Here is a 12,012-nt window from a genome sequence, read left to right as displayed (position 1 = left end):
GGCAAGTTAAACAGGAAGAGGTAATAGACAGGGTTGCTCACTGTCACCAATCCTGTTTAACATCCATGTGGAGAGCATAATTAACAAAGCACTGATGAACAAGTTGGGGGTGAAAGTTGGAGGAAGATTGATTACATTGGTTAGCTTTGTGGATGATAAAGCAATAACATCAAGCAGTGAAGAAAGACTGCAGAAACTAATAAACAAATTAGATTGCACATGTAAGAGTGAATATCTAGAAAACAAATGTAAGAAAAGAAACAGCAATGAAACCAGTAATAGTAAAAATTGAAGAACACACGTTAGAAGATGTAGACAGCTTCAGATATTTGTGAAGTATGCTGTTAATGAGATGGAAAAACAGCCTTGTAATATTTTACTATACATCTTACTATTTTATTTTTACTTTTTTATTAATGTTAAGTGTTAGTTTATCGTGTAATTTGAGAGGGCTCTGAATCTGGTAATGATGTTCCATTGTTAATCTATATATGACAATAAACTTGAAATTGAAATAAACATATGTAAAGCAATGGGAAAAGCAGCCTTCAATGCAAAATGAAAACTGCTAACAAGTAGAATAGATAGGACACTGAAGATAATAGTAATAAAAACAGTAATCTGGTGTGTTGCGATGTATGGAGCAGAGAAACGGACAATGAAGAAAAGGGATAGCCTATGTAATAAATAGATTGGAAGCATTTGAACTGTGGCTATGGAGGAGGATGGAAAAGATCAGTTAAGTGAATAAATTATTTAATGAAAGTGCAGGAAAGGATTGGTGAAGATAAGGTTCTGTGTGTGCCTTTGTATCACTGTCTCTGTTTAATGCAGTTTAGTATGGAATTTGGAAAAGCAGTGCTAATGTTTGTGAAGCATCATCTGCAGGATTCAAAAATTCAATGTTTTTTTATTACTATATGCATTACAAATGATGCCTTGCGAATGTTAATGCTGAATACGCTGAGGCCTATGTTGACTACTTTGATTTCAACCCATCTTAAATGGGTAGCGCAGCTAGTATCTACTTATATACTAGTATATAAGTCAAATCTAGGTTGTATGAAAAGTAATTCTTAGTAATTCAGCTAAAAATAAATATAATCAGATGCTAAACCAAACTCGTAATGGAACATTAGCCAGGACAAAGTCCCATCCCTCCAAAAAGAACACAACAACATAGCTGACACTTCTGGAACAATGTAGGTTGGATAGATAAAACTAAAATTGAGTCATCTTAAGATAAGATCAAAACCAGTGTTGCATACTATGGCATGTATGTTCCTGAGCTGCAGTTTGCAACACTACAGTGGTAAATTGTGTTACACTGAAGCTGTAAACCTGTTCAAGTATTCGGAAGCTGTACTCAGTGAAGAGAACAGTAATTAAATACACTGAATTTAATGATTATTCACAAAGACACAGCAGTGGAATGGTGATGCATTGGAGTGGTTTTACAGTAGGTGGATCTGAATGCACTGCAGGCATTGGGTACACTAGCAGAGCATTCTATGGGAAAATTACCATAAAACTCCAACTGTTCAATGGCTAAAGCTTGGCCAAAACTGGATCATGCAAAAGAACAGTGATGCTAACCACACAGGCACATCTCTAACTGAAGTACTGAAAAAAGAAATAACCTTTGCAATGGCCAAGTCAAATTTCAGACCTCAGTCTCTCATTGTAATACAGTAGCAGGACTTTATGAGAGATATGTATTAAGAAATGGCAAGGTAAATCAATTATCATAAGGACCAGGCTTCCTAAAATATAGACTAAGCAGCTCTTACCAAAAATCCATCCACCCATCCATTTTCTAACCCGCTGAATCCAAATACAGGGTCACGGGGGTCTGCTGGAGCCAATCCCAGCCAACACAGGGCACAAGGCAGGAACCAATCCTGGGCAGGGTGCCAACCCACCACAGGACACACACAAACGCCAATTTAGAATCGCCAACCCGCCTAACCTGCATGTCTTTGGATTGTGGTAGGAAACCAGAGCGCCCAGAGAAAACCCACGCAGACACGGGGAGAACATGCAAACTCCATGTAGGGAGGACCCGGGAAGCGAACCCAGGTTTCCTAACTGCGAGGCAGCAGCGCTACCACTGCACCACCGTGCCTCCCTCTTACCAAAAATGATAACTTTAAATTATTTTTGGTAGAACAAGACAGAAGAATACAAGATGAAAGTCTGGGGAACCCCATTTAATGGTGCAGATGGATGGGCCAAGATAAATCGAAATGAATAAAAAACAGCCTTTGTGACTAGTCAGATGCTCCTGCATCCGATGAAAGTCTGGGGAACCCCATTTAATGGTGCAGATGGATGGGCCAAGATAAATCGAAATGAATAAAAAACAGCCTTTGTGACTTCATTAGTCAGATGCTCCTGCATCCAAGTCCATTTCCCACCGATATTGGTTCAACAGGGAATGGTAATTTCTGGTGTTGTGGGACTTTATACTGTATATTGAGCATTGTGAAAGGGACGGAGCTTCCAGGCGGGATACGGAATTTACACCAGTCCTCCATTCAGATGCCTTCATATCTAAGGGCAAAAGCAGAGAACGCATTACTGACAGTGCCATCCTGCATTTTGGAATGGTGTTACAGTCAGTTCCAGAGTCCTGAAGATGACCCCTATACACACATATCTGCCACTGGCAAAAGTGGTTCAACAAGTTACTCCACCATAACTTATACTTACTTTTTTACATATGGTTCTGCATGCTAAATTATATTTTGTTGAATAAAAATGACAAAGTATAACCTGTTACATGATTTTGTCACTTGTAGTTAAATTTATCTGATTTTAGGACTTCATTACTCTTTTATACTCTAAAATGTCAATCCATGGGATTAAAAGAAGGTGTACTTACTAACTTGATATTTCACAATGCTATGTATGTACACTGCAGAAAAAAGTTTTGTACCCGTTCCTGATTTCCTCTATACGGCACATTTTTCACCCCAAACATTTTCAGGTCTTCTGCCAACAGTGGAGAGAAAAACAAAAGCTTGACCTCTCACTGTTGATTTAATCAATCTTAGGAATTTTTAATAGGCCGGTATCTTAAAGTGAGCCCTGGTTTGTTAGGTAATGAATGATAAGTAAATTTAGGTAAGCAGGGCCTTGACCATTTAAGGCTTCATATGTAAGAAGGAGAATTTTAAAATCTGCCCTAAGCTTAGCCTGGAGCCAGTGTAAGGACTTGACAACTGGAGTTATGTGTTTGTACTTTCTACTTTGTGTAATAATTATTACAGCAGCATTTAAAATTAACTGAAAGCTATATAAAGAGCAGTTTGAACAGCTTGATATTTCAGTAATCAATCTTACTAGAAATAAATGCATAAATTAATTTACAGTATCCTTCATGTTTAGTAAACATTTTAATTTTCCAATATTTTTAACATGAAAAAAATAGGTCCTCCTCCTCTCTTAAGAACAGAAATGGACGGTGAATTAGTAGTTGTGCAATCCCTTTGGCTTTCCTGACTTTTCCTTCAGCAACACCCAGGGAAACCCTCGTCATAATCAAATGGGCGGCAAAATAAACCACATATATACTACATAGGTGCAGTATATACTGTCATGTCTCAGCCAGGGTTCTTCCCAGGCTGGGGTTCAAATGCTTGTTTTGTGTTTTTATTTTACATTTTTGATTTATTTGTATATGGTAATATTTCTTTTGTTTATGATGTGCACTAGTTTTACATTTTATGTATCTGTATCTAAGCCTGTATTATGTTCCACGTCTCTTGTGGGTCATCCCCCAAAGGGCAGGGGCCACCTGCCAGTCACCACTAGGAAGTGCTCTCCATTCTATAAATTTGGAGGGTCTCCCACAGTTCCTGGCGGTTCATTCAAATGTGCTTGGGAGTTTTTGGTGAGTTATAGTTTTTCCGTGCTTATTACGATTTATAAGAGATTGGACCCTCTTGCTCTGTTTTGTTGGCCACTCTTTCTGGATATCATATTGGGACTGTTTGCTTTGGATTGCCTTATTGATTTGGCAGCTCCTCTTTGCCTTTGTGTTTCAAGCTTTTTTATGAAAGTATAGCCAGTGTTTGCTTTTATATGTAGCAGGGGTTTTGTGGTATACCTCCTCTAGTGGGCATTTTTGGAAGTATTTTAGGGGAATTTTGGAATTACAAGCTTTAGATTTACTGTTTAAAATATTTACTGTATGTGTTATATAAAACACACAAATGACTTATGTTTTATGATTTTCATTTATTCATTTACTTATATATTTTCTTTTACTTTTTACATATTATTCATGTTAATACTAATACAGAATAACAGTAATCTTAAATATTGCTAGGTTTCATTACAGGCACTTAAAGAATGCTGATAAAACCTGTCCATAACGGCAATTCACTATGGTTCCAACATAAAGGAAAAAATGGAAAAATCTGCAGTGAAATAAGAAGGGAAAATAAAAAGATTTAGCATAATAGGACATTTTCATTCATGAAAGCATCTCAAACCGCTTTACAATATCAATGGCTAAACAGAGTTACAAAAGAAAGTAAAAACTAAAAAACAGTTTTTATAACCATAGAGAATCATAATATCCATCTTAATAACAAATTATATTCACAAGGCCAGGGAGGAAATGAAATAAAAATTCCAATTGTCTGGATGTTAGGAGAAAATTATATAAAATATTCCAAATCCAAATGACTGCTTAACCCCCTCTGGGCATCTGCAGTCCTTGAATGTGTCACCATTAACAGGATACTCTTGTATCATCTTCTCAACTACTAGAAGTAAAAGGTATACTGATAGAGAAAAGACATTAATCAAAAAACAAAGAGGGGTTTATAAATAGGGGTCTGTTCCAAAAAGAGTTATTAGGTAATCCTGGATCTCAGAATGAATCCCAGCTTGCTTTAGTGTTGTTCTGTGTTGTGCATTAGTCGGTTCCAGAACACCAGATTTCATTCGTCTCAGGCAATCCCAGACACATTATTCCTTATTAACATTCATTCACAGAAAAAATTAAAAGCCCTTCTGATTTGAGCACCAAACAGTTGATTAACCAAGGACTACATGTCTGAGAAACAGAGGGGACATCCTTAATGCCAGCAGAGCAAGACCTGCCTCTGGCAGTGAATGAAGATTATTGGCATATCTGTTAAAAGAGGAGCAACACAGCAGTAGCAGTTGTCAAGCAAAAGAAAAAGAAAAATAAAGTAACATTGCTGAAAAATGAATGCATAAAATAGTTAATCAGTGAAATCCATTTAGATTTTTTGCGGTAAATTTTTGCATTGTGCAAAATGTACCCCTGGTGATATTACTTTACTTGAAACGTTATATGCCCCCAAGAAAACATCATATTTCATTTCTGCAGTATTAATGATTTCAAAAAAGGATAAGATCCATGGCGATAAGTGTGTGGCATACATGGAGTTGTTTTAGTCATTACTTTGACAAAAATCGGACATTCTGCTACCTGCAATAAACTCTGTTCTGTCCAGTGATTGCATCCAAAAGAAGGGAAAAGTTAATTGATTTTACCTGCATATACAAACCTGCAATGGAATACTCACAGTACCTGCTCTTTGAATGGTAGCTTATCCTGTTCAAATGTGAGAATCCAGATATTTGGCCTCAACATTTTTAATTATGTGCTCGTCATCTCATATTAACTTAAGAATGGATAAAAGGGCCATTGATATTTGATATTCAGACTTCATTCAGAAAAGCCATCAGACAAATGAACTACAGTACAATCCAGAAGTCATACTGTATTGTTGCCTTATTCCATTGAAAAACCCTGAATCGAAACTACATTAAAAATTTGTCATAAAACACAGGAAATGTTATAAAGAGTTTGGGCTCCATAGTGATCCCTGTATATTGTGTGGCCAAAAAGAGGAAAAAAAAAACAATTTTATTAAGTTTGCCTTGCTCAGATGCGAGCCTTCTTCAGACTGCCAAGATGGAGTTGGAGCCAATTATGTCTAGAAGCTGGAAGTGGCAGGTTCAGGAGAGTGGAATCCAGAAGTGAAGTCAGAGACAGAGGAGTAATCAATCATCCTTTAGGCAGAGGGGAGAAAAGAGAAGGCATTAGACAAAAGCGCCACCCTCTGGCTAGGAGTATAAGAGTTATTAAATGAGCCCCAAGATTGTCTCCCAGACGCAAATTTTGTGACATAAGTATATTAGGTATAAAAGAGGTGAGTCTTCAGAGGCGTTTCTTTAAAGGGTGAGGGACTTTATAGATGTGACGAACTTGGGCAGCTTGTTCCACCAGCTATCAGTTATTATTGCTTAGAAGTGCCACAACTGTTTAAATTCGATTGCTCTACCTGTGTCTCTGTGGAATTCCTCTTTGATCTTGTTTATTTGTTTGTGTTTAGGGAATACAGCCCGTGTGGGTGTGTGATGAGGGCAGATGCCACTTCAAAGTTATGAACAATTTTGTGATCGCTTTGTGCAGCCTTGCCAGTACTTTATAAAAAACTGCCGTTTAAAATAAAAAAGAAAATGTGCCTTATTTGAATTGATGTCAGCTCAAAGCCGCAATGTGTTAACTCTGAACATATAACATTTTAGAAGGGCATAGAACCTTCCTGTAGACACTCCCCTGGGCATGCCAAAATGTCCAATAATGGTCTAATTATGTTTATCTGGACAGAATATGGCGAAGGAGTCGTGCTCCTGTATCGATTGCTCATTCAGGAAGGGACACGACATTTTCAACATTTTGTCATTTTTTTATGCTTCTTAAAAATGCAACTGGGGTCAGCATTTCTGGTAGGACATTTGATTTTATAGTTGGATGCTCTGCTGTGACCTCAAAGTTTTAATCCTTCATGTTAAAGCAGCTCTTTTGCAGGTTAGTTTCAGAGCATTGGTTGCGCCAGTAACTGAGCTGGATTTCGTCAAATCTTTCTTTCTGGAACAGACAAATCCTAACCCTGTTCCAAAAACATGGATTAGCAAGTTATCTGCATCTTTGCCTCACAAATCACTCAATTTGTGCTCATTTTTTTTCCAGAAACATGAGTTTGGCTAAACGTAGGTTTTCTAGAATGGACTTCACCAAATTTTAGTAAATCCTGACTTTAACTGGATTTCACCTTAACTCTGCTTTCTGGACCAGACCCCAGGAAGTCAGAAAATCTGTTGTTGATGTCAAAATATAAATCAAAAATCAAATTTGAGCAACTCTGTCCAAACTTCTATGCCAGGAAAGTGTTAGCATTGAGTTTTCATACAATGTTTTTTTTTTTTTTTTGAGAGTTTATCCACAGTCTCAGTTAGAGACGGGAAGTCACCTGACTTTTTATCCTTTTGCACCTAAGGAGTCAACTAAATCAAAATGCTCCTAAATCACAGTGTCCATGAGAAACTAAGATGGTATCAGAAACAATTCAAAATTATTTTACTGACATTAAATACTTATGAAAACATTTGCTTTCACCATGTTTTAAACACCAAACCAGAAGAATTAACATTTAGAAAAGCATAATGGGCAGCTAAAAAAAATTATAAAATTACTTAATAATGTACCCCTCTTCCACTCTTTTAAAATGTGACTTTTTCAAAGCCAAATGATACAGAATATGCCTAGCTAATGGTCACAAATCTGCCCAATAATCTTTTTTTGATTTTTCTCAAGGTGACTCAAGGTCTCCATTGACCCCTTCTGTCTGCTCCTTAGTTTCAGGGTGGTAACTAGAAGTAAGGTTTCACATACCACCCAAGTTGTTCACAAAAGAACCTCTAAAAATTGAGGACTGTGATCCGAAATTATAGAGGATGGAAATCCATGATGACTAACTACTTTGGTCAAAAAATATATCATCCAAAACTTTAGTGGACAGCAGTCTCTTTAAAGGTATTAAATGAACGTATTGATAAAATCTATCCACCTCAACAAGAATCTAAATAAAGCCCTTAGAAGAGATCTGTGATTTCTGCATAAAATAGTAAATAAAAAAAGAGTCTTGAGCTGTTAGAATATATGAACTCTAAACTTGGATGTCCATTACTTACACCTACAGGTGGAGTTCCACCTTCAGTTCAGCACTGTCTTTTCATTTTGGTGTATTTGCATAACTCATTTGAATATATTTTAATTTTCACCAATCAGCATACAGATAAATGGTATACTTGAGAAACGCCCCTAAAGTCATTAAACATTATATAAAGTCCCAAACTAGTTGAAAACACATTAAGAGTCGTAGATAGATAACTAGTTTAAAAAAAAAATAAAACTACTTATATGTACACTGTTATCAGAGAAAAAAATATAAAGGTAAATGTTATACATGATCTCATCTTCTAATTTAAATTTGCTGATACAAATGTTTGGATGTCCAAGTTAAACAGGCAGGCTTCTCTTAAAATTCCTCTTTTTTGTTCTTTCAGAGAAACTAACTTATCAAAGTTTTCAGCATCATCTTAAAAGTCACCACATTTATCCTACATCTTAGTTTAAAAAGAAGATTTCTTTAAATATATTTCAATCTTCTTGACATAAAGACAGCCATACCAAGAATACCAGTTGCTATGAGCAAGTCCTGTTACCATCTAGAAATAACTGTGATCATTATTAAAGAAAAGAGGTTTGATATCCAAGGTCATACCCTAGTCTGGAATCAGCTTTATATTTAGACCTTGGATCTTTGTTGCCCTTCTCTTTCTGTGGTGGCTGTAGCTATGCCAGTTTGGAGTGAACAGTTCACAGGAGTTGTACGTAAGCTTCTTACCAATGTTATACTGTAAATCCAATTCACAAACTGCACACTTGCAGTCACTCTTTGCATAAGGCACTCCGTCTTATTCTGTTTGGCTATTTTGTATGTTAGTTTGACTAAAAAGGCTGTAATTTTAATTATTCATTCTGTAGTGCCACAAATAGTGGTTAGTTTAACTATAACTATCTATACCACTGGAGTTAGACACCTTGTCCTGAATGTCCCTGTTCCCAAAACATTATTATACCATTCCATAAGCCTACTATCATTCCTCTTAGTTAACAAAGTCTCCTTAATGTTAAAACCTGTACTATACTCTGTGATATTAAAAGACAACAAACTGATGTTTAAATTGGACTGACGTTATCTGGTAATGTTAAAGTGCTCATGTGGTGATAATCACTACTTCTAAATGTAGATGGTGTCATGTGTTATATTCTGATTATCTGTAGGGTAATATTGGTAGTGGGCACACTCCCGAATACATACAACCTTTAATCTTTAAAGGTAGCATTTGCGTCTTTTCTCACCAAGCATCAGTGGGCATACAAAATGAGGTCATTCTAAAAAAAAAAAATTTCTATTAAACATTGCTTTTGCATTTGGTGCTCACCATGACATGTTGTGAACTATTTGCTATTATATGGTCATCATTTTTTTACAAGTTAAATCCAAAACAAATCAAATTCAGAACAGTCGTTTACTGTTTCCATTAATAAAAACACTAGTTACAAATATTCAATAAGTACATGTTTCTTATGTTAAACAGTTCAGTTGCCTTATTGTGCTTGCAGATGATTGACTTTTTCTCCTACTGTATATCACCCATTACCCCATGGTTGAAATTCTCCTGGAAATACATTGCTGCAGAAAAACAGATATTAGTGTTGTGGCAAAATTTCTTCTGTAGTCAGTTCTTGGGATCCAATACCCCACAGCAAGGGATAGATATTATTATCTAAAAATTTTGACCTGATTCAGATGGATGTCTTCTGCGATTTGGGACCCACAAAGATCATTTTTCCTTTTTGGTGTCAGAGGTTGCCAGTACATAACATCTTAAACTTTTAGTTGGGTTTTTTGCATTAGGCATCTGCAATCCGATTAACTGGAACTTGAGTACGTTGCCACAGACAGAGGTCGGCCGATTAGCTTGATTTCCCTTTGGAAATGGAACCTGGCATTGTTCTCCTTAGAGTCAGGCCGTTCTTTTGTTTGTTGACTTTTACTATAATAACAACGTTTATTTCTATAGTACATTTTCATACAAATAATGTAGCTCAAAGTGCTTTACATGATGAAGAAAGAGAAAAAAGACTAAGAATTAAAATAAGACAAAACTGATTTACATAGAATAAAAGTAAGGTCCAATGGCCAGGGAGGACAGAAAAAAAAAAAACTCCAGACGGCTGGAGAAAAAATAAAATCTGCAGGGGTTCCTGACCATGAGACCGCCCAGCCCCCTTTGGACAGTCTACCTAACATAAATGACCTCAATCAGTCCTCATTGTATTCAGGGTTTTCATGGAAGGACTTGATGATGATGGTCATGTGGACTTCTGACCTTTAATCCATCAATGTAGGAACATCACAGTGCTTTGATTAGGTGGTGGTGGCGCAGGTCGCCACCACAGAAAACCGGGAAAAGAACAGAAGAGAGAGTAGAGGTTAATACGGCATTTTGGAGTCACCATGAATAGTAATGATAATTAATTGAATATACAGAGCATCATGATTAAACTAAGATGAAGCTATGAGAAAGCCATGTTAAAGTAATGTGTTTTCAGCAGTGTTTTAAAGTGCTCTACTGTATTTGCCTGGTGAAATCCTACTGGCAGGCTATTCCAGATTTTAGGTGCATAACAGCAGAAGGCTGCCTCACCACTTCTTTTAAGTTTAGCTCTTGGAGCAGACACTCATTTGAAGATCTAAGGTTACGATTTGGAATATAAGATGTCAGACATTCCGATATATAAAATGGAGCGAGATTATTTAAGGCTTTGTAAACCATAAGCAGTATTTTAAAGTCAATTATATACAGTATAACTATATAATTATATGCTATATAACTCAACTATAGCTGAGTCTTTGGGCTCAAACTCATGTGCTGCTATCGCCAATGAGCTAGGAAGAGGAACTTTTACCTGCAGGCATAAAGACTTGCAAGTTTTAATTATTATTAGTCAGTATTCTAATACTTCATCTGTTATTGCTGAAAGTTACTTATGGGACCCTATTAAGGATGAGAAAGGCTGTTGTATTGGTCCTCTCATTAATAATGTACCTCATAAGGTGTTAGGCCTGTTTCGGGGTGTCGTCACCCTTTATTAATATTAACACTAGCTGAAAAGCAGATGGTCCAGTTAATCCAGTTTCTGCTTGTATCTTAGCTAATTTGTTTTTAATGGTGAAATTGACTTCTGAAGCTGGTAAGCACAATGGACATGTACACGTTTCCTTTAGTCTTGTCTTCTACCTATAATCTTCAATATGCATCCTTCAATAAAAATCTCGCCAGTATGGTTGTATCTACTTTGGCTGCTGTTGTGGCCTCCACAGAAGTAAAAATATGTCCCTTGTCCCGTACTGACCTTTCATGGACACCCAAATGTCCTGTATTTAGTTCCTTTTCAAATTTTGTAATAAAAATATATTTTTACTACCTTTTTACAGTACTTAGTTGTAACTTTATAAGTAATTATACTTTCTTTTATCAGATTCTCTTGATGAAAATAACCCAAATGTAAAGAGGAAACTAATGTTTGCTGCCTGTTTGTAACTTGTTCAGTTGCTATGGTTGGCTGAGGACAGCGACACTCTTACCGTTTTGCTCTCCAGCTGCACTGCTGTGCGGTTCTGTATCAGCATTGCAGCATACAGTGACTGTCAACAAAGTGTGCTCTTACTACTTGCCACGGCCCACTTTTTTTCTAACTTAAAAACTAATCCATCCATCCATCCCAAGATGCCAAAACGTAAGTGTAAATTTTGTGATGAATATTCCAGCGAATGGACATTTATCAAACAAGGCAAAAGCTGTTTTGAAGCAAACTGTGGTGTATGTAATTGCACTTTCAGTAATAATTTTGAATGATTTTACTTTTGTTTTCCTCATAACCCATTAAAATCCTTGCTTTATGTTTTTAACTTATGTCTCTACTTTTAATATATTGGTCTGGGTGTGTAGGGGGCATGTATAAATTTATATATATAGTAATATAGAGAGAGATTTTAAGAGTGTCACATATTTCAATTTTTCTAATCTGGCAACCCAATGCATGATTCA

This window comes from Polypterus senegalus, chromosome 1 (assembly GCF_016835505.1).
Source record: "Polypterus senegalus isolate Bchr_013 chromosome 1, ASM1683550v1, whole genome shotgun sequence".
Taxonomy (NCBI): Eukaryota; Metazoa; Chordata; class Cladistia; order Polypteriformes; family Polypteridae; genus Polypterus; species Polypterus senegalus.
This window is presented reverse-complemented; position numbering follows the sequence as displayed.